This window comes from Mercenaria mercenaria, chromosome 7 (genome assembly GCF_021730395.1).
Source record: "Mercenaria mercenaria strain notata chromosome 7, MADL_Memer_1, whole genome shotgun sequence".
NCBI classification, from domain to species: domain Eukaryota; kingdom Metazoa; phylum Mollusca; class Bivalvia; order Venerida; family Veneridae; genus Mercenaria; species Mercenaria mercenaria.
In genome coordinates, this window is record NC_069367.1 from 14950037 (window position 1) to 14976782 (window position 26746).

The 26746-nt window shown below is 32.7% G+C and overlaps 1 protein-coding gene across 1 annotated transcript in view; it reads right to left on the reverse strand.

Annotated features, from left to right (window-relative positions):
- Positions 1–26192, reverse strand: part of LOC123554864 (acetylcholinesterase-like) — a 183351-nt gene extending 157159 nt beyond the window's left edge. The window contains exon 1 of the mRNA XM_053547635.1: positions 25837–26192. The gene's annotated coding sequence lies outside the window, so the exon portion shown is untranslated. The remainder of the gene's footprint in view (positions 1–25836) is intronic.
- Positions 26193–26746: the final 554 nt, after the last annotated feature.

The following is a 26746-nucleotide window of genomic DNA, read 5'->3' on the forward strand; positions in this document are numbered from 1 at the left end:
CAAAACTTTTAACCAACATGAGTGTGGATTAAAATCGTGTCATTTTTTTTTCTTATTCTTTAAACAGCATTATATTCAACGTTTGCTGATTATACAAAGCAGGCTTATTATTATGATATATTATCATTTTCATGATAAAATAAGTATGAATCTTGTTTTACAGTTTATTTCCAGTTGAAAAAAGTTCTTTCAGTAGACATGATTGTCCTGATTGTTTCTTGTTTGGTATTCAAGTCAAAGAAGTTTAAATACTGATGCTTATGGTTCAGATGCCGCATTTTATTTAGAATAAAGAAGTTCACTTTGTTTCTTTATAATTATTCTGCGCTTCTACAGTACCTGCTTTATACAGTTTTATAAAATCTTCTAGACATCAGTAGTTTGTGATACCAATCTAAAGCAATTATAGCAATAAACCATAATAGCAATTATGGCATTAAAAGGGTGATATATTTTATACAAAAGCTCTTAGAAGGAAGATTTATAGAAAAAGCCTGCAGAGAAATCGATATAAAAATTTTGAAAACGAGCCTCTTTCACATACAATTATATCAATTTGCAGACAAAATTTAAATCCAAAAATGTGCAATCTGAAATTACTGTTGTATTTTGCCTGATGTTAAAAATAAATTATTTTGTACTAGAAGCAAAAACTGCTAACAGAAGCTTATTAAATCTGCCTATATCTCAAAGTTTTCAGATCTTTTAGTTTTACCTTTTATTTAGGTCATAGAAATATATTTTGAATGAATACAATTATGACGTACAAAGGTTTTCTGACATTATATGATACCTAAGCAAAAAATGACCAACAAATCAATAAAATCTGTAAAAAGATTCTTTGGGAGCAAAGAATGCAACCAAGAAAAATAATAGCAGACTCGGTTTGATTGAGTCTGTTCATGAGAGGTAATTAAATGTGTAACACCTCTCACGGCCCCTAACACCGGCTTAAGCGGAACTCTATTACACGTATGGTGAATGGACTCCACGATCCCAAAGGACCAGAAAATGTAACAATACTGAATCCAAGTACGGGGAGACTTTTTACAGCCCCCACACAACACTTAAAGATTGCTATTGAGATAGTTAATAAAATCTGTAAAAAGATCCTTTGGAAGCAAAGAATGCAAATAAGATTACGTAGCAGACTCGGTTTGATTAAGTCTGTTCATGAGAGGTAAACACTTAATATAAAGTTTAAATTGTTGTATTTAGACTATTAACTGCAAATCCAATCAAAATTTCCAAAAGTGTTAGATTACTTTCTCTAGCAATTTATTAGGAAGTTCTCGAGATGAATTTGCAGATATTAAAATGAACGTTATTTTGATTCAACTGCAGTCCGTTTACGAGGGGCTTTATTAACGATCTGATGCGGAAACCATTATTTTACACGGCTGTATACCAATATCTTAGGTAATAATTAATTTGCAACGAACACTATTTAATAATTACTACTGCATGTTGCCTTTTGGGCTTTTGAAACATTTTGTATTTTTTTGCCACTTGGTAACGATTATTGTAACAACATAGTCATCATTCTAAATTATAATAACAATACATATATTTTGTTATTCAAAGATTTTTCCTGTATTATCACACTTTCACTCGCTTCATTTCTGTGTTTCTTTGACATACAAATGGATTCCTCTACTATGGATTATTATCTAATATAATATATATAAAGCATAAAACAAAACAGAGCAAAATTATAGCGGTGTTTGACTGCGTCTGTTCATGAGAAGAAATGCAATGTACGACACCTCTCACTTTCTTATACCGATTATTGTGAACTTGTATAAAACAGCGTACCTATAAAATACAGTTACACATAACTACAAAATCTGTTAAACGAAAAGCAAAGTCAATATACTACGTTACATCAGGGCGCATGTCTGGTTTAAGGTTCTTCCGCAAATTGAAATTAGAAATTCATGTGAAAAATCAGAATCCTCGAAACAGCTTTCGAAATGCAATGACACAAAAAATATATGATAAAAGTTGAAAAGATATATCTGTAGGTAAACTTGCGAGCATGAAAGCTACGTTGAACCCTATCTCCACAGTGCTTTGGAAGAAAATGAGTGAACATTTTTGGTGCAAAATTTCGGTATCGTATGCAACCTAAATTGCTATAAAATATTTACTTTCAAATCAAAGAAATGCCAAAATAGTGCACACGAGCGTTACTTTTTCAAGAAAATGTCGTTAAACATTCTAATGCGCAAAACACGTGCACAGTTTTTCTAAAATATTTCGCCGCCATGTTTATTTCAAGGAATTAAATATATGATTGTTCTTTTACCTAAGATTTCCTTACTGAAATATATATGCCTCCTTATTCATTGTTAGAGATATCCATTTAGTATAGTTTAGCACTGCCCGATCTCCTTGATCTGTTACCGATCCTTTACAGTTAAAGAATAAACGCAATGTGTAATGATAGTTTTTCGCTTTACACACCACCTTTGGACAAGAAAGGCGTTTCACTTAAAATGTGTAAGCATCCGCTGTCAAAATATTATTGAAAGATCGGAACTTTTTCTAAAATAAAGTTCAATTTCAATCATTTTCAAAAACTGGAAATATTGCACATTGTGTTGAATACATAAATAAAACAAAAATCCCCAAAATAAACCATTTTAGAACTTTTCCGGGAACTATAAGTTTCAGCCGAACAACGCATTTCAGGATGACACAAAACTGGTTTCTCTTTTTAAAGTTTGTAAACAGTGTCAAAGTTCACCTGAGGAACATTGCTGAAAAAGTAAAAGTGCTTACTTGTTTCAGTTTTACATCCTGTAGAAAACGTTCAACTTTCAACTTTAAATACATAGATGTTCTAAAATTATTCCAATATCAAAAACCGTCTGATCTTTTCCGTGATAAATAAAACGAAGCAAATTTAACTATTGGTTTACACTTTAACCATGTGAAATTAAAGGCATGTACTATCACGAGACTCCCGTGCATTTTAAACCTCGTTGTGAATACACTGAATTAACTTTAAAGTATGGTGTCTCAGTTGAGCCAGTTATTTTTTAATTTCAGAGAACATACATTAAAGAAGTGTTTATGAGATTATGCATTTTTACGAATATTTACTAGTCTGCTTTATATTAACGACGATAGAAAACAAGTGTGCACTCGGCAAATAGCAAGTATAATACTAGTATACTGAAACTGATCCCAATGTTCGTAATTTTCAGAATGATAAAGAGCTCGTTATCGTTGGTTTCGTAGACAGTCTTAGTACTGGACGCTGCTCCGCTGTCAACACCGCAGTAATCAATAATGTAAAGTCAGTGTCCATTTCTATGCCTGAATTTCAATACACATTTATTATCAGTTTAAATCTATGAAAGTGTGAAAAAATATCGTTGTTTAACGAAGAACCAAGAAACAGAAAGGTTACTTTTGAGATACTGCTGATTTTAGTCATCAGGTTTTTGCGTGAGAAGTTCAACTGATTGCATTTTGTAAAATGTTTCGTAGTTATCTACAATTGTATACAAATTGTATTACCTCCTAACATATTTGGCTGTACATTTTTTCTGCGATTTATTCTCACTGTGTTTTTAAAAACATGCTGCATAAATTCTCTTATTGTATAAAAAGTCGATAGATCAAAATTGGTTAGTTTACGACGCATGAAACATCTAATAAGGAATCACTATACACATCGAACTTGTCCCGGACCAGTATGCGGAAATACTGTGGCCAAATGTTTCAAGATTGTCTAAAATATTTGCATATATCATGATAAAGCAAATATTATGATTGTTTTTTATAATTTATAGATATACAAACACGTATGTGTGAGAAAGTTACGTTAAGTAATTTCGGTAGTTACAGAGGGTGTGCCGAAAATTCTATTTCCACCACATTTTCCGTGAGATAAGCAGCGCGTAAGTACATAAATTCCGCTATAATAAATTAAACCTTTATGATACTTGCACAATCCTTGAAAAGAATTTTGGATCGTTGCTAAATCTTGTTAACATTAAGTCTGAGACTTGTCTTACAATTTTAGGCAGTCTGGTACACCATACGTAAAAAAATCATTGCCCGCACATTGCACTACTTTTATGTATGCTGAAAATAGCAATAGTACAGATTTATTTTCGTTTTAATACATGAGGTGGTCAGATTTGAAAACAAATTTTGTACTAAGTTTAGTTCTATTCAGTAAGACAATTCTCCTATGCACTAATTGAAACTTTGAACTAACTTTTGCCATTCATGAATTTTTAAAAAGTATTTTGAAAGGATTTATAAATCTAACCAAAAATTTGGAAAAATACAGGTAAAATATCTTCTTTGTTTATTTCCAAATTTTAGTTTTACTTTTTATACACCTTCTTTTAGTTCAAGTCTTGCAAACTGAGCTGTTTTTGTACTCTGGAACAGCTGCATTTGAAAGCTTTTGTTCACTATATTTTCACACCTCAAATGAAGGTCACTCTAAATTCAAGATGGCGGAAGTACCTTAAAGTGGAGTTAGAGAATCCTTTCAATATTATGAACATTTCTTTACTTTATTGGTCGCTCAGACAAATATATCAAAATTGTTTTTATGTTACACATTTTCGAGGGAAAATATGGAATACATGAATAAGGAAAACATGATTTTGCACCGAGAACAAAAGTATATATATAAGTAACATAAATAGGCACAAAGACAAAACAATAAAAACAAACAAAAAAGGCACCAAAAATGAATACACATATACAAGTAAAATAAATAGGTTCCGAGAACAAAAATACATAGACAAATAAACAAATATGCACCGAGAAAAAAAACACATAGAGTGAAATACATTAGGCATCGAGTTTAAGTTCTCATCAAGGAACAGTCAAGGGGATTAAGCCAGTCAAATACTATTACAAAAGGAGCATGACATTGTAAAATCAATAAGACATGCCAGGTGAATTCCTAATAGACGTTATGGTAACAAAATACAATATAAATTAAACATACAAGTAATCGTGTCAATGAGGCCCTATTCCTTAATATGAAAATCTAATCGTATAAAATAAGTAATAGCAGTGAACAATACAATGAACAGTAATAGCAGTGAACAATACAATGAACAGTAATAGCAGTGAACAATACGTTTAATACAATGAACATTAGCACAGTATAATTTGTTGAGCAAATTGTAAATGCAAACATCGGATATTGTGATCTCTAACTTTAGTTATTTAGTCGGATACTTAAAAACAATCTACGTAGACTAAATCAAAACTGCTTTCACAAACTTGATTGATCAAGCTGTCGTAAAACGTAACATCCGTAATCGCATTCGCTTTTAAAACGAGCAGACTGAGTGACAGCCGATTGTCAAACAGTCCCGAAGAAATTGACGTATCAAGCCCTGTTGCAGACGATTTCTTTAACAGAGGTAACATTCTTGCGATTAAAAATTAGCATAGGGTGACATAAGAGTGTCGTGTCGGAAAGGACAATGTTCCCTTAAGCCATGAATATCCTACACAAGATAGATATTATTTCAAATTAATGATAACTGAATAATGTATCCATTCATTGCTATGTAAAGGTTTATCTTGTATACCTAATTTATCGTTTCTTATCTGAATTATAACTATGTTCAAAACACTGCATTTTGCTAAAATCACAAAGTTTGAATAAATAGACCTCTTCTATGATATTAGTAGCAAAAACAGTCAGGGAAACAAGAACCATGAAAATATTTTGACCAAAGGTTCGGCTTCTTTTACAGAATTTTTAGTCATTTTAGATGTTTTTGACAATTGTGCCCATATTAAAATATTAAGATATATTTAAAAAAAAAATGGTTGAAAATCGAAGAATTCCCATTCTTGTAATTCTTCACACCAGATACTTTTTCATCGAAAATGAATCTAAAATCACTGCATGCAGATCGATAAAACCACCGTACTTGACATATAGTAACCCAGAAATTACTCCATTAGATACTTTGATTTTTTAGGGTAATTTTGGGACACAAATTAGCCTTCTATATTTCACTGAACTATTAACCTTAAATAGAAGCAGATAATTCGTCATGAACCATATGACCATCGGAAAGGTATGTCAAACTGTACTCTATGCTGATGATTCTGCTATAATGGTCTCTGGTAAAACTAAGTCATCTATTGAAAATGATCTAGCTAAAGATCTTGAAATGGTTAGTCAATGGTTAATTGATAATAAATTGTCTCTACATCTGGGTAAAACTGAATCTATTATATTTGGTTCCAAGCCTAAACTTAGGACTAATAGGGACCTTAATATAAAGTGTAATGGTCAAATTATTAATCCTACCTCAGCTGTCAAATACTTGGGTGCAACCTTAGATCAGAGTTTAACTGGTGAATCTATGGCTAGTTCCATTATTAAGAAAGCTAATGCCAGGTTAAAATTGCTTTATAGAAAGAAGGCCTATCTAAATGAACATACTAAAAGACTTTTGGTTTTATCCCTTATTCAATGCCATTTTGACTATGCTTGTTCATTTTGGTATCCTGGTTTAACAAAATTTTGGAAGGACAAACTACAGGTTACACAAAATAAATTGATCCGATTTGTATTGAACTTGGAACACAGATGTCATATTGAACAACATCATTTTATTTCCCTAGACTGGTTACCCGTTTCCAGAAGAGTTGAACAAATTACTCTTTGTCATGTTTTTAAAATAAAAAATGGTCAATCCCCTGATTACATGGGTCATCGTATCGTTAAACAGGATTCTGTTCACACATACCAAACTAGATCTAGCCAAAATGGGTCATTTGTGCCACCGAAAGTTAAAGGTTTTGGCCTAAAGTCTTTTTCCTACTTGGGCTGCAAGTTATGGAACATGTTGCCTCCCCACATAAGACAATTGCCCAACATATCTAGTTTTAAAAGGGCGGTAAAGGACCACTTTCTTAACGATAAGCTTCATTGCTGAACTTATGTGTTCTTTCTGTTATCTAGTCCCTGGTTGTAATGCATTTTTTTAAGAAATTATATTTTTACAATGTACTGTGATATTGATGTGATATTGGTGTCTATTTATTCATATGTCTTTCATTTAATTAATAATCATAAATTGAGCAATTATAATTACATATGCATAACATATACGTTATTTTATAATAATGAACTCGGTAATTTTTTTATATATATTCATGTTAATGTTTCATGCCTCTCTATGTCAGACCTTTGGTACCAAGGACCACAATGGAAATAAGAGATTTTTTTTCTCTTTCTTGTGTCATCCTTGATATTGATGTGACTGACATAGTTCATAACACATTACTTCATATGACAACTTTTATATTTGATTATAAATTTTATTATATGCATGTATTGTAACTATGTTATGTTTTGCTCAATTATCGAAATAAATCTATCTATCTAAACTGTATTTATAGAAAACCGAAAACATATAAAGTTAATGACAGAGTACATTGCAATTTGACGCACACAAGACTGCATAATTATGTGGACTGTAAGTATAAAGACTCTATGTATATAGTATAGTAACAACAAGAGGGCCGCCAAGCGGGGCAATATACACCCGAAGGGTTACATCAGAGGATGGGATCAAAGTTTAAAGAACTTGACTGTTGAAGCCCAAAGAACAGGAACAAGAAAAAGAAGAAATTCCAAAAAAAAAATTCTCAAAGTCAACAAAAAATTCTTACCTGATAAAGTTATATCAAAATACATCTAAAAATTGGATGTACCATCCATGTTGTACCATAGAAAAGTGGTCTCGGTTTTTCCCTACTGCCAATAATAAAAAAGTTTCAAAATAAGCTATTTATAGTAACACAAAAGGGAAGTAATTCAAAAAAAATATTGTAAGAGAACAAAAAGGGATCTGCCAAATAAAAACAAGAGCACTGCAATGCATAGCAATATACACAAAGCAAAGTCATATATGACCTTTGACCCTAAGTGTGACCTTGACCTTGAAGCGAGTCATCCAAAACATGCGCTCTGCACGTCGCCTCAGTGTAGTGAACATTCGTGCCAAGTTTCTTAGAAATCATTCAAGAAGTTCAAGAGTTACAGAACGGACACAGCAAAGTCATATATGACCTTTCACTCCTAAGTGTGACCTTGACCTTGAAGCTAGTCATCCGAAACAAGCGCTCTGCACGTCGTCTTAGTGTGGTGAACATTTGTGCCAAGTTTCTTTGAAATCCTTCAAGCAGTTCAAGAGTTAAAGAGCGGACACGAAACACTTATATGACGTTTGACCCCTAAGTATGACCTTGACCTTGAAATGAGACATCAAAAACATGCACTTTGCACGTCGTCTCGGTGTGGTGAACATTTGTGTCAAGTTTCTTTGAAATCCTTCAAGGGGTTCAAGAGTTACAGAGCGGACACGAAATTGCTAACGGACGGACGCACGCACGCATGGACGGACAGACGGACACCGGGCCCATAACATAATACGTCCCTTCGGGCGTATAAAAAACAAAGTCCCATAACTCTATAGAATATTTATCTAAACGAACGTAACATGCACCATGCACAAGTAGGGTTGGTGCTGATCACATGTGTGAAGTTTCACTGAATTGTGTGCGAGGTTTCGGGAGATTAGGTGCGCACAAGACTGCATATGGAGACTGTATGTATATAGTATATTAACAAAAATCAAAGTCCCATAACTGTGCAGAATATTTCTCTGAAAGAATCTAACGTGCACCATGCACAACTAGGGTTACTACTGATCACTTGTGTGAAGTTTCATTAAATTGTTTCAAGGAGACGAGGAGAGTTGGTGCGCACAAGATTGTGTCTATGCATAGAGTATAGTAACAAAAAACAAAGTTTCATACTCTGCAAAAAAAATCTGAAAGAATCTAACGTGCATCACGCACAAATACTGTTGTTACTGATTACTTTTGTGAAGTTTCATTAAATTGTGTCAAGGGGATGAGGAAAGTTGGTGCGCACAAGATTGTGTCTATGGACAGACAGACGGACGGACGGACGGACAGACAGACAGACAACCTGAAACCAGTATACCCACCCCCACCCCTTACAACTTTGTTGTCGGGGTTACAAAAATATGAAACCATTGATTGTACTAAGATGCTTTTACGTGAAAATGATGGTAGAACAACCAGCACAATGTTGCAACTTTTTGTTACATAATGATTATACCTGATAGAAGTATAAGCGACACACAATCAATTATCGTTTTGTGCTTATAAATTGTCTGTTCGCACCCGGCAAGTAAATTTCAATTACGTGTCTTGCGGTTTAATTATCGACTTGGAACGATCTATTAGCCAAATCACGTGTCACTAACTGGCCTACTTGAGTGAAACAACGACGTTTTATGAGAAGGGAATGCACCAATTAGACACACCATGATTATTTATCGATGCTACTCTGTCGGACAGATTTATACCTCTACGTCTCGAAAAAATCTTGTAACGAGTTAAACAGTCTATGATTTCATTACTATTTATCAATATTTTCATTTCACATGGAACCATTTCATTTAACTAAGACAAAATATTAACATTTCGAAACAAAGTAAAATGATAGCCCGGAGCACTGTCGGTGTAAGGTAACAAAAAAAATACCGGGAACCTAGATCTATAAACATAACCCAACATCGACGACAATAGTAAGAATGCCTGTAATGCCAGTAACACGGCTGTTTTTACGCTCAAAAACAAGTTCCAGTGTCTCATTGTCCAGACTGCTTTACTGATCAAAGCAAAACGAAGGATAATTCATATTTTCTCCGTAACAAGCAAGTTGAAAAGTTAAATAAAAAATATGTAAAAAGTGACACTCTGGTGCCATGCCGCATCGACACATATAAATCCGCATAATGACAGATTAAGCTAATTGTTAACTGTTGTTTGCACTAAAAGTATGTTGCCTTAACTTTACTAAATTCATATGATACTGTAATTGTATCATTAACATTTTTACAGGCATAGGCATTTTTAATCATGATATAAATATTATTTAATTTATTTTGTAGGTGTTTATATGTTTTAGAATATGTTTCTGCCATCCGACATAATAAGAATTTTTAATTTTGACTTTAATTTAGTATTGTAAAGTATTCTGGAAGGTAAAAATCTTTTTGCATTGGTTCATTTGTAAATTACAGCTGTATGTGAAAATCTATTCATTTTATACAGAACAAAAGTCAGCTAAGTTGTGTTCATGCTTTATCTTTCCATCTCGAATGATTTCTTGAATGAAATACACAAATAGTTCATTCTATCGATGAATGTAAACAACATTAATTTCGGAAAATATTAATGTTGACTACAAGAACATCTTATACCAAGACCACGATGAAACCTGGCTCCTCCATGAAAGATGGTTCTTTGGACGGGTTTTACTATTATCCTGCTTAGTTGCATTCTACGAATTAGAAGGATCATCTTATGAATTTGATTTACGTTCCCTAATTCGTACTTAAGTATTAAAAATTCTATAACTGTTACAAAGATGACATCGTACGCTCATACTGTGTATAGTTTAACAGTTGTAAAATATCAAATTGATATTATAAATAATTTGTGCTCCCAAATGAAGCAATGTACTAATTTTGGCATTAACATGGCGTAATACTTTATACAAAAGCTCTCAGAAAAATGATAAATGAATGGTAAAATTGGTATAAAAATTCTAAAAAATCAAAATGAGGCTTTTACGCATATAATTAAATCCAATTATCAGAAAATACGTGCAATAAATCCTCCATTTTGTTGGAAGTGAACACTCCAATCCAGAAGGTGTATTTTGTAATGGGTAAAATGATAAATGACACCTTATTCTCTACCTCAAACTGTTCATATGTATTTCTTTTGTGGAATTTATCAACGGTATAAACCAGCTGTCAAACTATAATACGCATGGTAACAGCGTCTAGCAACAATGTTCAATTCTGACCATATTGCCACCCTACCAAATGCGCGACTGCCACGGTCCCCGAAAAAGAATGCGCAAATAAAGTTTATATACATCAGCGTCATACCGTCACTCGACGGAGGATGACATATTGACAAAAACTACTTTTTATGATCACCTCACTGAACAGTTTACGTTGTTTTGAATATCTGGTACGTTTCAATAATTTTGTACGTAAGCAACTTTTGTTTGTATTAAGACCGAGCTTCTTTTACCAAGGTTCTTTTATATTTTTGAACAACTGACTTTCAAATCTTAGAATTGAAATCCAATGATGAGATCACAAAGTTTGACTAATAACTTTTTTCATTATAACAATTTAATTTACAGATCTCTTTAAATGTCTCGCCAATGTGTCAATGGATTCCTTGAGTCAATGTCCCCGGTTTCAATTAAGCACAAATATTTCTAGCAATCGATACAATAATCACATGTATATCTTAATCTATTTGCACATGTATACAACACTTTGACTGCATATTCTGTAAAAGTTAATACTTATATTTGAAAACGATGTTATAGTACACAACAGAGCCCCATATCATTTTATTTAAACATATTAAGATAAATCGTTTCCATCAAATGTATTGAGTCGCACTAAATATTATCAAAAGTACAGAGGACAAAACTATTCCCCAAATTCAAAGCGATTTCGTAACACTGATATTTTGTAAGGTTGTTTATATAAAATCAATAAGCCTCCTCTTTGTTTTGCTAATTGCTGAATGTAACGACTTTCTCCTGGACAAAGCCTGAACAAAGCCAACATGTGTTTTGAAACATTTGCGAGCTTAGCAAGCCAAAAACTCGTTTAAACTCCATTTGTCCTTACCAGGCTACTAACTGTTCCAAGGTGATACCTCATTTTTTCAACTTTCTTTTAGTGTGTTTCGTTTTATGTGTTATGTATTGATTTGCATACTGGTGATGTAACTTCCCTTCAATCCACCTTTCCCCTTTGCCGCTTTCTCTACGCCATCCCACTTTCATGTCTAATATACTTGTTCATAGGTATCTGAAGCAGACAATCTGCTGTATCCTTCCACTTTAGTTTCTATTTGTGGTTTGCCTACTTTGTGATGAGTGGCTATGTCTGTGTTTACTGTGTTCCGTGCTTCCTGGGAGATTACTTTTACATTATACTTATTAACTCTTCCAAAAACATGCAGAGCATTAATATACCGGTATTCGCGAGGAGCATTCTGCCGAATTCATCATTCTTTTAGTCTAATCATTTTTTTAACAATAGCCATTTAACAATAACATGAAGTTTCTGTTTTAAGTGTGTATCAATAAAACCGCTAATTTTATGATCATAAGCGGTCTATTCTTAGACTACCTGTTTTTAAGTGTGTATCAGTAAAACCGCTAATTCTATGATCATAAGCGGTCTATTCTTAGACTACCTGTTTTTAAGTGTGTATCAGTAAAATCGCTAATTCTATGATCATAAGCGGTCTATTCTTAGACTACCTGTTTTTAAGTGTGTATCAGTAAAATCGCTAATTCTATGATCATAAGCGGTCTACTCTTAGACTACCTGTTTTTAAGTGTGTATCAATAAAACCGCTAATTCTATGATCATAAGCGGTCTATTCTTAGACTACCTGTTTTTAAGTGAGTATCAATAAAACCGCTAATTCTACGATCATAAGCGGTCTACTATTAGACTACCTGTTTTTAAGTATCAATAAAACCGCTAATTCTACGATCATAAGCGGTCTACTCTTACACTACCTGTTTTTAAGTGTGTATCAATAAAACCGCTAATTCTGTGATCATAAGCGGTCTATTCTTAGACTACCTGTTTATCAATATGTTCAATCTGTCCAGTCTTTACTGAAATGATAGTATATGACATTTGCCGCTAGCAGGTACATAATTACGGTCATTTATTCCTAAAGAAATTAGTATAACACGGCCATACTTTACCTTATATTTTAGCCCATGGCTACTAATATCATAACACGTTATAATGACCTTTCACACTAAGTACGCTTAATTTGGAACTAAGGATGACAGTTATAGTTATTTTGTCTTATTTTTAGGCTGAATTACGACGTAAATCGATCTCGAAATCTCTAGGTAGCTAGCGTATAACGATGTATCAAGAGCGAGTAACATATAATTTTCTAGAAGAAATTAATTATATCTAATTTGTATCATGAAATGACATTTTGATATACGAGTATGTTATGGAATAAACTCGTCTGTTTCCGAAAATGAACTAAGACTTTAATATAATCGAAGTTATGAAGTAATCATCTCCTTTGTAGCTACTTACTGTGTTCTACGTAAATGTCTTCACGACATTGTCATGCCATCAATTCCCAGTCCAATACTACCACTTTATATTTCCCGCAGTAGCGTACTATGACAAGTCTATATCTACATGTAGTTCTCGTGTGGCTATCAGTGTGTAACAGTATCTTATTCGCATTAACCGTTAATAAATAGGCTATAGTATTTATTTTTAACCATCGGTATTCAAGAAATTACTAGAAGTGTTAAAGACCCACCACGACCTAGTGACCTATTTTTTCCTCCCACATGAACTTAGTGCAAATAATTCTGGTAATACTTGTATAATAAGCTATTCCACAAGATGACAAGTGGACAATTTAGGCCCTGTTCTCACAACTTCATCTGCAAACATATTCAGTCATTCTCTTCTCTGTATAGTTATAAAAACATAGAATAATAACTATCTTACATTGTAGAAACAAAGTGTGGTCTAAACTTACCTTAATACATGAAGTACCGTGCATTCTACTACATTAATATAATAATATATTTAGACATTAAATACATTGTCTTAGCCTTATATATGTCACTGTCAATTTGTAACCAGATACTTGTTATTTCTCATTTTTTCCATGCAAAAAAAATGTATAATTACCATCACGGAAATACAAAAGATTACAGTTATTTTGTGGTGTGTCTTTAAGTTAACTTGACTAACAGCCACTACTGACCTTGACATTTTATAGAGAAAAAAAACAAGTATATATAACTCTCAAATTATACTAAGTATTTAAAATTGAACCTAAAACAAGGGCTGTCATTATTAGTGACAAACGCCCCCGAAGTTTGCCCAAGAATCCTACTGTTGTCTGCTCAAATTATGCCAGAATAGTTTAGGCATAAATCATTTTGTGACCAGATAAAAAAAAGTTCTCTGAAGGTAACCTTGACCTTGGAGTTAGGGGTCTGGGTCTTGAGCATGACACACCAACTCATTATAGGGAAGAATTGTGACAAGTAATTTTAACATCCTTTGATAAATGGCAGAGTTATTGACCGGACAAGAAACATACAATGTTAACCTTTGACTTCTAAGTGTGACCTTGATCTTGAAGCTAGGGGTCTTGGTTTTGCGTCTGACAGGTCATCTCAATAAAGGAAACGTTTATGCCCAGTAATTTTAAAATTTCTTCATCGATGGAAGAGTTATGGAACGGACAAGAAACAGATCACGTTAACCTTTAACCTCTAAATGTGACCTTGACCTTAGAGTTAGGAGTCTGGTTATTATGCTTGGCACGTTTTCTCATCATGGGAAATATTTATGCCAAGTAATTTCGAAATTCATTGATGAATGGCAGAGTTACGAACCGGACATGAAACAGACCCTATTAACCTTTGACTTGACTTCTAAGTGTGACCTTGATCTTTGAGCTAGGAGTATGGGTCTTGCTCGTGACACATTGTCTCATTGTGGTAAACATTTAGGCCAATATTTTAATTAAGTTGTTTCAAAATCCCTTCATGGATGACAGAGTTATACACCGGACACGAAAAAGATCCTATCAACCTTAGACTTCTAAGTATGACCTTGATCTTTGAGCTAGGGATCTGGGTCTTGTGCATGACACATTGTCTGATTATGATTAACATTTATGTGAAGATATTTCAAAATCCCTTCGTGGATGGCACTGTAATGGACCGGACACAAAAAAAACTGACCCTGTTAACATTTAACTCTAAATGTGACCTTGACCTATGAGCTAGGGGTCTGGGTCTTATCATGACACGTCGTCTTATTATGATAAACATTTGTGCTGAGTAATTTCAAAATCCCTTGATGGATGGCAAAGTTAAGAACCGAACATGAAACAGACCCTATTAACGTTTGACTTCTAAGTGTGACCTTGACCTTATAGCTAAAGATCTGGGTCTTACGCATGAAACGTCGTCTTATTAAGGTAAATATTTATGCCAAACTTTTTAAAATCCCTTCACGGATGGCAGAGTTACAGCCCGGACAAGAATTTGAAAAGTTACGGTCGGACGGACGAAAGAACCCGGCGCTGAGTTAACAAACTGTAGGGAATCTAAAGTGGTAGTATAGTCATGACATGTGCAGTTCTATGTTTGTGTTTAGAGTCACAAAACCACAGTTTAGGTCTTGTGTCGACATTTTCAGCTTTTGTTAAGGGTAAAAGATCCCAGGTGACCCTCCAGGTATTGTTTTAGGCAGGGATGGGCACCTGGGTGAAACCGCCGACCTTCCGTAAGCCAGCTGAATGGTTTCCTTACATGAAAAAGATTATATCCTAACAGATAGAGGCAAGTGATTTGAGAATCAGAGACCTTGACCACTCGGCCACTGAAGTCCCTTCAAATGGATAAGGTAGTAATATGAGTACTGATGTTACCCTCTTATTTAAGAAAGGACATATTCTTTGCAAGAGAAACAAGGTATGTATGTTTTCCTAAAATGGCAATGGATGAAAAATGTTGAATTGTCATGTAGAGGTTAAAGATATATCATACTGTTGACTGTGATTATTTAGAATCCCAATATTGAGTATCGAAAACAGCAGCTATTTCCAACAACTTACTAAACTATCGGTGTTTTCGCAGTCTAAATATAGCATATTTTGCTTAAACAACTAGATTTTCAATAACATTTTCAGATCTTTATTCACTTTATCAATTGTATTTTAAAGTTTTATAGTGATTTTAAATTTATGTTGCAAACAGATAACGCAAAGGGAATATGCATAATTACATGATTGATTTTCAATATTGTACATGTCCTTGTACTGTCAATGCCATATAGGGAGGTACTATAAAAGGAATTGCATCAGTAAAACCTTCTGCTTTGCTGGTCAAATATTGACACATAGGACGAATATATGAAATACACCTACAACTAACATTTAGTTATAAGAAATTACAACAAATGACTTTATGTTCATAAGGAACACGCGGCAACTCAAGACATCATGACCATCTGTCATTAAGAATTACTTCAAGAACAAAACTGCAACTTAGCAAACCTCTTTCCGTTAATGATGTTCGAGTTATGGTAGTTCTGCACGTTTGATAAACCGGAAGTGATGGCGTAACGTCATTTATCCGCAAAACGTTGAATAAAGCCTGGATTCGGCATACGGATATTAATATCATTTTATGAATTAATGTCAACCCGTGAGTAAATTTATAACAGTGGCACTGTTACTATCTTTCGAAAGTTAAATATGATATCAAAACATCTGACATGTTAACTAATTCAAAATAATGTTTTAAAATTAGCATGAAATGTGCGATTCACTTTAATCATGGTCAAATATCTCAAAAATAAGCACACGGACCTATACATTTTATTTCACCACATTATAGGTAATATTTCTATTTACAACTGTGAGAAGTTTCATTAAAATCTACATTGTAGAAAAAATTCTATTCGCGAAAATGTTATGAAAGTTATGATTTTTCCATAGACTCCCATTATGAAAAATTACGTGAGGTCAAAAATTTTCAAATCAGTCTAGCAAAAAATCAAGCACACGACCCTATCTTTTTTATTTGCTGAATTTTCTAAGTATATTCTGAGGATTTGAAAAATCAGAGTTTAATCAAATTCTACATTGCAGAAAAAATTTCGATTCAAACGTGCAGAACTACCTTAATATAAAATGTTCAACAAAACGTAAGAAATATGATTGTCAAAATACAAAAAGAACATTTATAGTTTCAGATTCTGAGATGCCACCAATTTATGCGATAGTATCGCAACAGTTTATGCAATATCAGTAGTATTGCAAAAGTTCTTTCCGCAATATCAATAACATGTGATATTCAAAATAAAACTCAACAATCACCTAAAGAATTTTGTGTTAGTTACGACTTAATATTCGTTATTTTAAATGGATTCAACCGAACGGGAAATTAAGTATATAAAAAGAACAAAAGAACGTCCGCAAGAAGTCTTTATGGCAATGTATTAATGCAAGGGAACATGATAAGAGCAATAAATGTAGACAACTTGTATCATCAGTCCCTTTGTTCTTTAACAGGATCATATTTATGAGAGAGATAATAAATAAAATCATAAACTGCTATCCCGACTGATGCTGTTCAGTTATTTTTAGTCGGACAGCTGTATCTGTAGATTTTCTAGTTTTGAATGATATTATGTCCATTTACATTACCAAACAACTGAAAGTAAACATTTTAAATAAAATATCGCATATAAGATAAAAAAAAATAATATAATCACTTGATAGCTTACCGGTTAATTGTCAAGTCTGTTGTCCGAGATTCAAAGAATAGGGATAAATAGTTTTCACTGTTGACCGGAACTAAGTGTTTTATAAGATGGCATCAGGAACAGTTTTTCATATTTTGTTTCTTCAAGTTTTTATTTCAGCCAAGCAAACTTAACTATTTAATTATAGACAGGTCAATTACACAAATTATGGGAAAAGTATTTATATCAGATGGCATGCAACAAAATGTAGTACATGTATTAAAACACATCTTTCATTCATTTTTTTTCTGAGTATTTCATCTTAACAATGTTCATGTTAAGACTTGCATACGGTATTCGTTTATCTTAAAGCCTTATTGTATACATTGATTATTATTGTTCAAATTTGCCAGACAGATACGTACCTAGTTCTATTTTCTTGCTAGAAGTAAAGACTTGTTTTTTTTAAAAAATACAACGTTTCAACCTTGAATGTAAGTTACTGATTTCATGTCTTTGTTTTCTATTCTAACATGTCTTGTTTTGAATGCCAGGTCTACAAAGAAGAAAGCCAACCTCTGTATATTCTACAATAAACAACGATTGACGGGCGGACCGGTAAGAGAGCATTAAGACGTCAATTATGACGTCAAATTGCCGCTTGACGTCTGGTTCATTACTACTCGAATAAATGAAGTCCAGCATAATTTTACCAAGATATTTCATTGAACATGTAAGAATAAAAATAATCAATGCCTTCTTGTGGTTTGTCGTCTAATTTATCACGGTTCATCATTCAGATGCTTAGATATTAAACCACTCGGGCTAACGCCCTCGTGGTTCAATTCCTGCGCATCTGATCCCTGAACCGTGTTAAATTAGACGAAAAACCACTCGAAGGCCTTGATTATTTGTTAAAATAATTATTGTTAGATGTCAACCAAATGTATCAATAAAACTTATAATTTTCCTAATCTGTTGCCCCATGTTTTACAACCAAAAGATTATACTGAAAATACATTGTAAAATATATATCTGCTGATGACTTTAAGAAATATATATGAACATATTTTATTACATCTTGCATGGACTTGAATGCATTGCTTTATCTCTTGACGACATAATAGAAGAGCAAGTTTTCAATTTTTAAAAATAAATATCTATCATAATATTTTAGCAACCAAATATTATGTAAATGGTAATAATGAAGTAAAAATAAAAACGGTTTTTAGAAAATAGATAATTACAGGGATATTCAGTTATTCCTTACACAAACAACTCCCTGGCTTATATGTATTTGGTACTGAGAAAGACGTTGTTTTTAGTTTTTGAAACGCTATCGGAGAAATATGTGTTGTCGCGAAAATAAATTATATTATTAAATCGTCAAGTCAAATGGTTTGTGCTAAAAGAGCGTATATTCGAAAACAGAAAATATTGTAAGCTTTTGTTATTTTAAACAGATATCCTGATACGGCATATGTAGTTAAAAAAAACCTTAAAAGTTTAAAAAGCTATATAAAAAGAAATTTTCATACGATTAGCAGCAAGTTAAAGCAAAAGTGTGTGAGAGAGAAGGGGTAGGGAGAGTCTCAAAGTAATGCCATGCTAGTGCGGTGTTACATACATAAACGTTTATTCCAAATGAAACTATTCGAACATTAGTGTATATCTGCACATCATTAAATAAAAATTCAGATATATGTGCACTTATCCAATGGGTCTTCTTTTGTTTTTAAACAGAGAGATTTACGACAAACGATTTGGAGCAATGTGTACTTCTTGTTAATTACTAGGCCAATCGTAAAGAAACTTCTACTGGCGTAAAAAAAAAACTATTGTTTTTCAAACGAAGAGACTAAATGGCAAACATTTCAATTATTAAACACTCTGGAAATTGTATTTCATGCCTTCCTGCTCACGGTTTCGTTAACGAAGACAGAGAGAAAAAAGTTTGCACAGGAAAAATATAAAGCCTTTAAACATGACGTAATTATATTTGAAACTGTCAGACAACGTGATTGTCGTACTATAATAATTCTGCTATTTTACAGGGAATAAATAAATAACTTTTACTACGAATTTGAGTATATAAAAAAAACTGCAAGCAATATCACATAATATTATATACGTTTTGAGTGTGATACCCTGTTCTTTGTGATATTTGTTGTGTTTGTGACAAATGCTTAATAATACACTGATTTATTATTGGAATATGAATTACAAACTTTTATAGGTCAAATACATATTCATTTTAGTCCTTAGATAGTTGTTAATATTTTTAATTTTAATTCAGTTTTATTCTTTAGTCCGCTGTTAGTTTAAAACCTCCCTTCCGACGAGGAATTAATTCATATAAGGCAGCCAGTCAGCTGGATTAAGAAGGGTCGATGGTTGTTCCCAGGTACCTGCCCATGATTAAATAATAACTGGAGGGGAATTTGGGGTCTGCCTCCCTCAACCCTCAAAAGCTAGAAAATCGCCACTTAACATATAATTGTGTTGGTGTGACATGAAGCCAAGAAACAAAAATATGAATGTAAATTATTTCCATGCTGCAGCAATATCATCAAAACATATATAGTATCTTTTGCAGTTTTAAATGAAATTGTAATGTAAAATTTAGGAAATCAGAATGAAAAGAAATATTTTCGAAAGCTTTTGTCACAAATATGTACTATTGTTTTCATTGCGTGAACTGCAATGGGAAAGTTTATTCATTCAAATAAAGGGTAAAGCACATTTTATCAGAAAAACTTTAATATGCGGTACCAAGTAGAGAACTATATTTGGCAAATAAACCCTCTTAAATTTAGAATAAGGTAAAAAAAGTTTGCAGAATTATTTGCAACTGTGCGTAAAGACGTTTTGAAAAATACATTTTGAAGTTTGTTACCCCTTGGCAAAGCATGATTCAAAGTTATATAAATACTCAAGAGAATCATGAAATAAGCAAAAAAAAATGAAACCCACAACAAAAGGATGGATTCAATCAAAGAAAATACGTATTTCTTACGGATTTTATAGTTTTAAAATAATAAATATATGCTTTCTATTTTTTCTAAGTAAAACTGATACGTACAACCAATTATGAGGTACGGACATAAAACTAAATTAGACACTACCTGTACAACACTATACATACCTCAAAAGATTTACTCTTGTACACACGGGTTAAAAACTATGTAAAGTAACCCTGGTATTGATATCTTTTTCTATCAGATAAACTTCATTTTTTCTTTCACTTTTGTAGTTTTCCTATTTTCCATCCATATTTCTTCTAAATAGAATTTACTTTAATTACATGCTGTTATGAATTATGATTGCACATCGAAATTCGGAATAAAACACATTCCGCAAGCATTTTGAATTTCATGTAACATGTAATTAGCCGAAAGTCGTACATGATGAGAGATTTACTTCAAACATAAGTACCAATACTATCACGAAAACGGACAAGCAAAACTAAACTCATTTGTACAGATTTCCACCACAGACAAAAATTACGTTAACTTCCGTAGGCTTGTCGTGGAACTTTTCATCTGCCCTATTATCGTTTGAGAACATATTCCAAGTGACTGGCTTGATATCGAACGTTGAATCAAGCATAGCTTGATTGCCCTCATCTAGTCTATGATTACCCTAATGAAAAAGCGTCGATTTATCATAAGATTAGAACAATGAGTAGTGCTTGGAGTCTTCTATAGAAGATTGGTAATAAACGATTTCAGGATAAAACCATAATACTTTTAAGTTTGATATAGCATCTTTTCCTTAAGAGTTTTGCCGTTAAGTGCAGAAAATCTTTTTTGCAACGTATTTTTTAGAGCATTAGAAAATACTAAAAAAAGTCGGTCAATAAAAAGATTTTTGACAGACCGATGTGAAATATTTGATCCACAATCAAATATTATTAACAGGAGTATCTGGAAGAAATATTATTAGCAAAATTCGCATTATATTTGATATTTCAAATTTATTTGCTAATGCTCACAGCCATTAATTAATTTCAAATTATTTGCATCCATACAATCGTTTAAGAAGGATGTCTAAAAATTGTTTTTGGTACATATACCATGTTCAAATCGGGGCGAGAGGGCGTGGACGGCAGCATGCATTTCCACTACCGTCCAAAAACAGGCTAAATCAAACCGGGACTGTAACATTTTCAATTCTGTCGTGTTGATTGACCTGTGGGGTTTTCACTTTTTCTATTTGATTTGTGATGGTTGGAGGTTTATTCAGATCCACATTAGTGCCAAATAAAATATCCGTAGTGGCACCTTACACAGCTGCGTTATGTCCTTATTGCAGTTGATCGTGTATGCATTATAAAACATGCAGAGAATGTTGTTCATATTAAAATATCCCGTTTTCACAACGGTTGCAATAAAAGTAGTTTTCTCACAGGAAAGTGTGCCGATATTATCGTCTTGTCTAGCGAGCTCGGCAATAATGGCTTTATGCATTTCTTTCATCTAAACTTATTTGATGTTGTTTTTCACCACTGGTGTAGTGCTCTATTTTTTCATCAAAAGTATAGGGTTAATTGTTAAATGACGGAATGTTCAATTTTATAGTCCAGATTTGAATTTACGTATTGCAGAGTAAAGTTCATGAGATAAAGATCATACCTATTGTTCGTATGTATTGACCTGACACTAATGAATGATCCATATGTTTCTATAAATTATTTCATTCTATGTGTGCAATATGTGATGTTTTAGAATAGACAACATAACTTATATATTAACACATATATGCGGTGTCAAAAGACGTTACGGCAATTAAACTTATCTTAAACATATATTATAATGCAGTGTTATTTATATTTGACTGTTATTTCAAAAAATAGACAATTCTTTTGAAATTTTAACTGAACATCACTCAACGTATTGTAACCTTTTTCCTATCACGTACCGCATATGCAATTTGCAATAAACATGAAATGATTATGGTTTAAGAATTAGACTTACTTTAAGGCTAAATGCGTCTTAAACTCTCCATTTTTATGAGATAAAAAAACGTTTAAGAAAATATATGGCCACTGACAGCCTATGACGACTTATTCTGATATGCTAAGGACATAGATTGTTCTATGGTCACTGCATGAACCCATTCTCTCCTGTTCACGTCACACATTAAGGCATCTGTTACTACTCTACAACTCCGCTCAGACAAAAACGTCTTTAATGGAATAAAATAACCAGTTTTCTTTTAAAAGCTGTTTCTCCTCAAGAATTGTACACTGAAGAGAAATTTTGCATAACTGTATAACGACCAGATCTTCTTAACCGATAATTTTCGTTTTACTGACATGTATTTCATTTTCTTATACTGACTAGTAAGAGACAGTACACGCAAGACAGAAGGAGTTAATACCATATATTATACACATAATTGGCGTTCTACGACCATAATTCTTTCTTTTTGGCACTTAGTGGAAGAGAAAATTTCTACGATTAATCTATAAACTTACTCTGGGCTCTTTATATCATTATGTGCAGTATAAAATATCACTTTAGCCACATTGGTCTAGACAAATGAACTGCATTATTTTTATAAAGCACAAATGTAAGAAATAGTGTTAAGTGTCGGTCGCTCATTTTATTTGCAAAATAGTGTTTCCGTCCTATTTCAGTGTTATAAGGATTGTCATTTTTCATGATAACATATTTTAACTTCATCGCCAATTAATGCTTTGATGAATGTAAAATTCACTTCATTCCTTTTTTCTAGTTTTCTGTTCCTATAGTGTGAATGATATGTGTCAACAGCATTTCTGTGAACGTGTACAATTAGCTTGATCATGTAAAGTCAGTTCTTACAAATGTTAAGTTTCAAAAAATGCTTCATAACATATATGATGTATGCCGAGGAAGATCAATTAATAAATCATTATAATACTAATTCTGAAGGTAAGGTGTGTTTGATAAAAACACTGTTAGAAAGTTTCAGTTATACATGTATACCGTTTTGAAATGGGTAATTAAACTGCCAGTCAAATCTTACAACACGTTTAACCTGGTATATTTGTCCCTTTGGCATTTGTTAAAATTACGGTTACCATCTTTATCGACACTGATTTATTGGGGATTATGGGTGTTTTCTTTGGTTGGCTTTAGAGTAACATCGACTTTAGTTAAGGTCATATTTCGACTTTTCCATTTCTTTTCTTAGGAGGAAGATCATAGGTACCCCTCCGGGCATTATTTCCTCACAGGCGAGCACCACCTTAAGTTAAAAGAACCACCGACCTCCGTAAGCCAGTTGGATGGCTTTCTCACATGAAGAAATCAACGCCTCCAGCGAGGTTTGAATCAGCATCGGAATGCGGCAAAAGATTTGAAGTCCGCGACCTAAACCACTTGTCCACAGAAACCTATCGGATTAAGGACGATAGTTATACGCATGTTGTCTTCTTATGTATGAAATCACAATATGAATCAATTGAAAATCCCTAGGTAGGACTTTGGATGACAGTTATAGTGATGTTGTCTTATTTTGGGCTGAATTACGGGGTGAATCGATCTCAAAATCTCTAGGTAGCTAGCAGATAACGATCTATCATGAGTGAATAACATATAATTTTCCAAAAGAAATTAATTATGTCTAATTTGTATAACGAATTGACATTTTGAATAATGAGTATCTTGCGGACAACATTCATCTGATTCCGATAATGAACTAAGGCGCTTATTCGATGTCTCATATGAGTACATTTATAGGTATATGAATGATATTATATTCTTTTAATTGCATCATGTTTAGCTATGTGATTAAAAATATACAATGCTTTTTACAAAGAAAGACTGCGTTTAAAGTAACGTTAGGTCGCTTATGCACAATTTTATCGGAAGGACTTTCATAAGGCAAAGAATCTTATGCTTACTATATCAATGTTTTACTAATTTTCTATAGCAGTATGCAGAGACCTTGACGAATTTAATTAGGTTTAGATCACACTTTATTTCTACGGTGTAAGATGCTTATTTAGTTGTGATTTAAACTTTTTAAATGTACCGAAAATCATGATAAGAACAATTTGCAACTAAAGCTATGACAATACAGTAACTCAACAAGGGCCTTAAATTGTCCACCTGTAGTATATCTCTATCATACCTTTTTATCAGAATGATTTTCATGATATTGATGCTGGGGACAGAAGGTCACTGTCTTGTGCTAGATTTTTGCATTGTTAATACATGTGGACGGCAATCGAGAAGTAATGACAGTTATGGTTTATTGGTCTTCAGTTGTAAAGGAATTTCATTAAACAGGTTATGAAGTATATAACAAGAACAGGATGCCTTTATAGCAATGTAATTAAAAAATGCCAAGTTTATAGGAACAATAAATCAAGAAAGGTCATATCATCCTTTCTATTTCCTTAGTTCTTTAATGGGATTATATTTATGAGAGATGATAATTAAAAGAAATGGAAATCCGATTAATAATTAATAGAAAAACTGCCCTCCGGCTTTTTATATTTCGACAACGTTATGCCATTTTTGCAAAAAAGCTCTAATATGCCATTTAACCAGTGTACTGAAATTTGAAAATAATATAATTATTGTTTTACATTTTCCAGATAGCAACGTAACCAATTAATGTTGTTCAGTTATAATGTAGCCATCCATTTTATTGTGCTGTTTCCATCTTATGTTTCTTTTTTTTTTTTTTGTTCAAGCAAGAGATAATATTGAATCTTTAATGTGTATGTAATAGCACATATTTGCTAAGGAATATAAATATATTTTATAACAAAATTTTATACTGATAATATGTCATAAAGTTACATTCTAAATGCTTGTTGTACGAACATTACTGTAAACAGGAACGTTTCTGAAATATAACTTTAAGATGTATACGCACCCATTGAATTTGCCATCCTAATTATATCTTTATAGGCAGGGGATCTAAAGACTTAAAATATGGTGAAATTTTCTGCTTCTTGCAAATCTTTCTAAGCATATCGCAATGAACGTAACCTTAATTGCCTTAAAAATTGCTTTTCAAAACAAAGAAACAAAATGACAAACATTTCAGTTACAAGCACTTAGGAATGACTTGGCTTGCCATGCCTTCATTTACACAGCTTTGTTGGTTATCAATATAGAGATAGGAACTGCATATGACCATCGGAAAAGATAGGTGTAGTTTCATTTAAATCTATATAACCATAGGATTTTTGAACTATAGTTGATATGGGATTTTGCTGTAACGAAATTGATATTACAGTAGTAAAAATTTAAACAAAAATAAAAGAGCAAGTAATATTACATTACATATAAATATTACGTATAATATAAACATTCAGAACAGTCGCTATTTAAACATTTGTAAGAGCAATAGCTGAAACTTTGTTTTGAAAATTAAGTGTTTTGTTTTAACACTACCTGCACAACATTAAACTTACCTTGAAAAGTTTCCACTGGTAAATTGTTTCCCTCTAATTTTCCCTTTTCTAGAAACTATATAAAATAACCCTGATTTCTCTTAGATATACTCTCCTGTAATTTCTTCTTTCATTCTGTATTCTTAATATTTTATTTTCCCATTTTTATTTGAAATTAGAAACATATGTTATTTCAATAAGTCAGAATAAAATCAAATCAAATTCCATAGGCATTTTTAATTTCATGTAGCATGTTACTAGTCATAGCATATAATCGATATAAGTAACAACACTAGATCTATTACAAAAACAACAAAGCAAAAAATCAGATCTTATGCACCTATTTTCCACCACAGACAAAAATATTTTAACTTCCGTAAAACTGTCGTGGAACTTTCCATCTCGAGAACATATTCCAAGTGACTCGCGGATATCGAACGGTGAATCAAGCGTATCTTAATTGCCTTCATCTAGTCTATGATTACCCTAATGAAAAAGCGACGATTTATCATAAGGTTAGAACAAAGAGTAGTGCTTGGAGTCTTCCAAGGAAAATTGGTAATAAACGACCAAAATTGATTTCAGCGTAAGACCATAATACCTCTTTAAAAATGTGCCAAAAACAAGAGATTGGCCATATTCTTTCCTAAGTCGAGGATCAAGAAGTCAGAGGCCTTTTTTCTCATTCGTAATATACTATATGTCTTTTGAGAATTGTCATTTATTTATTGAATGGAAATATAAACAGTAAAACGTTTTCATACTGCACTAATAAATACTTTCGATACAGCATATACATTTTACTCTGGAGAAAATGCCTTGAAAATGTCACAACCATTATATTTCGACCTATATTGATATTTAGATTTAATTGATAGGTGGTTTACTCTTGCTTAAAGGTGTCTTTGTCTATTTTTTTCTAAATTCTCTG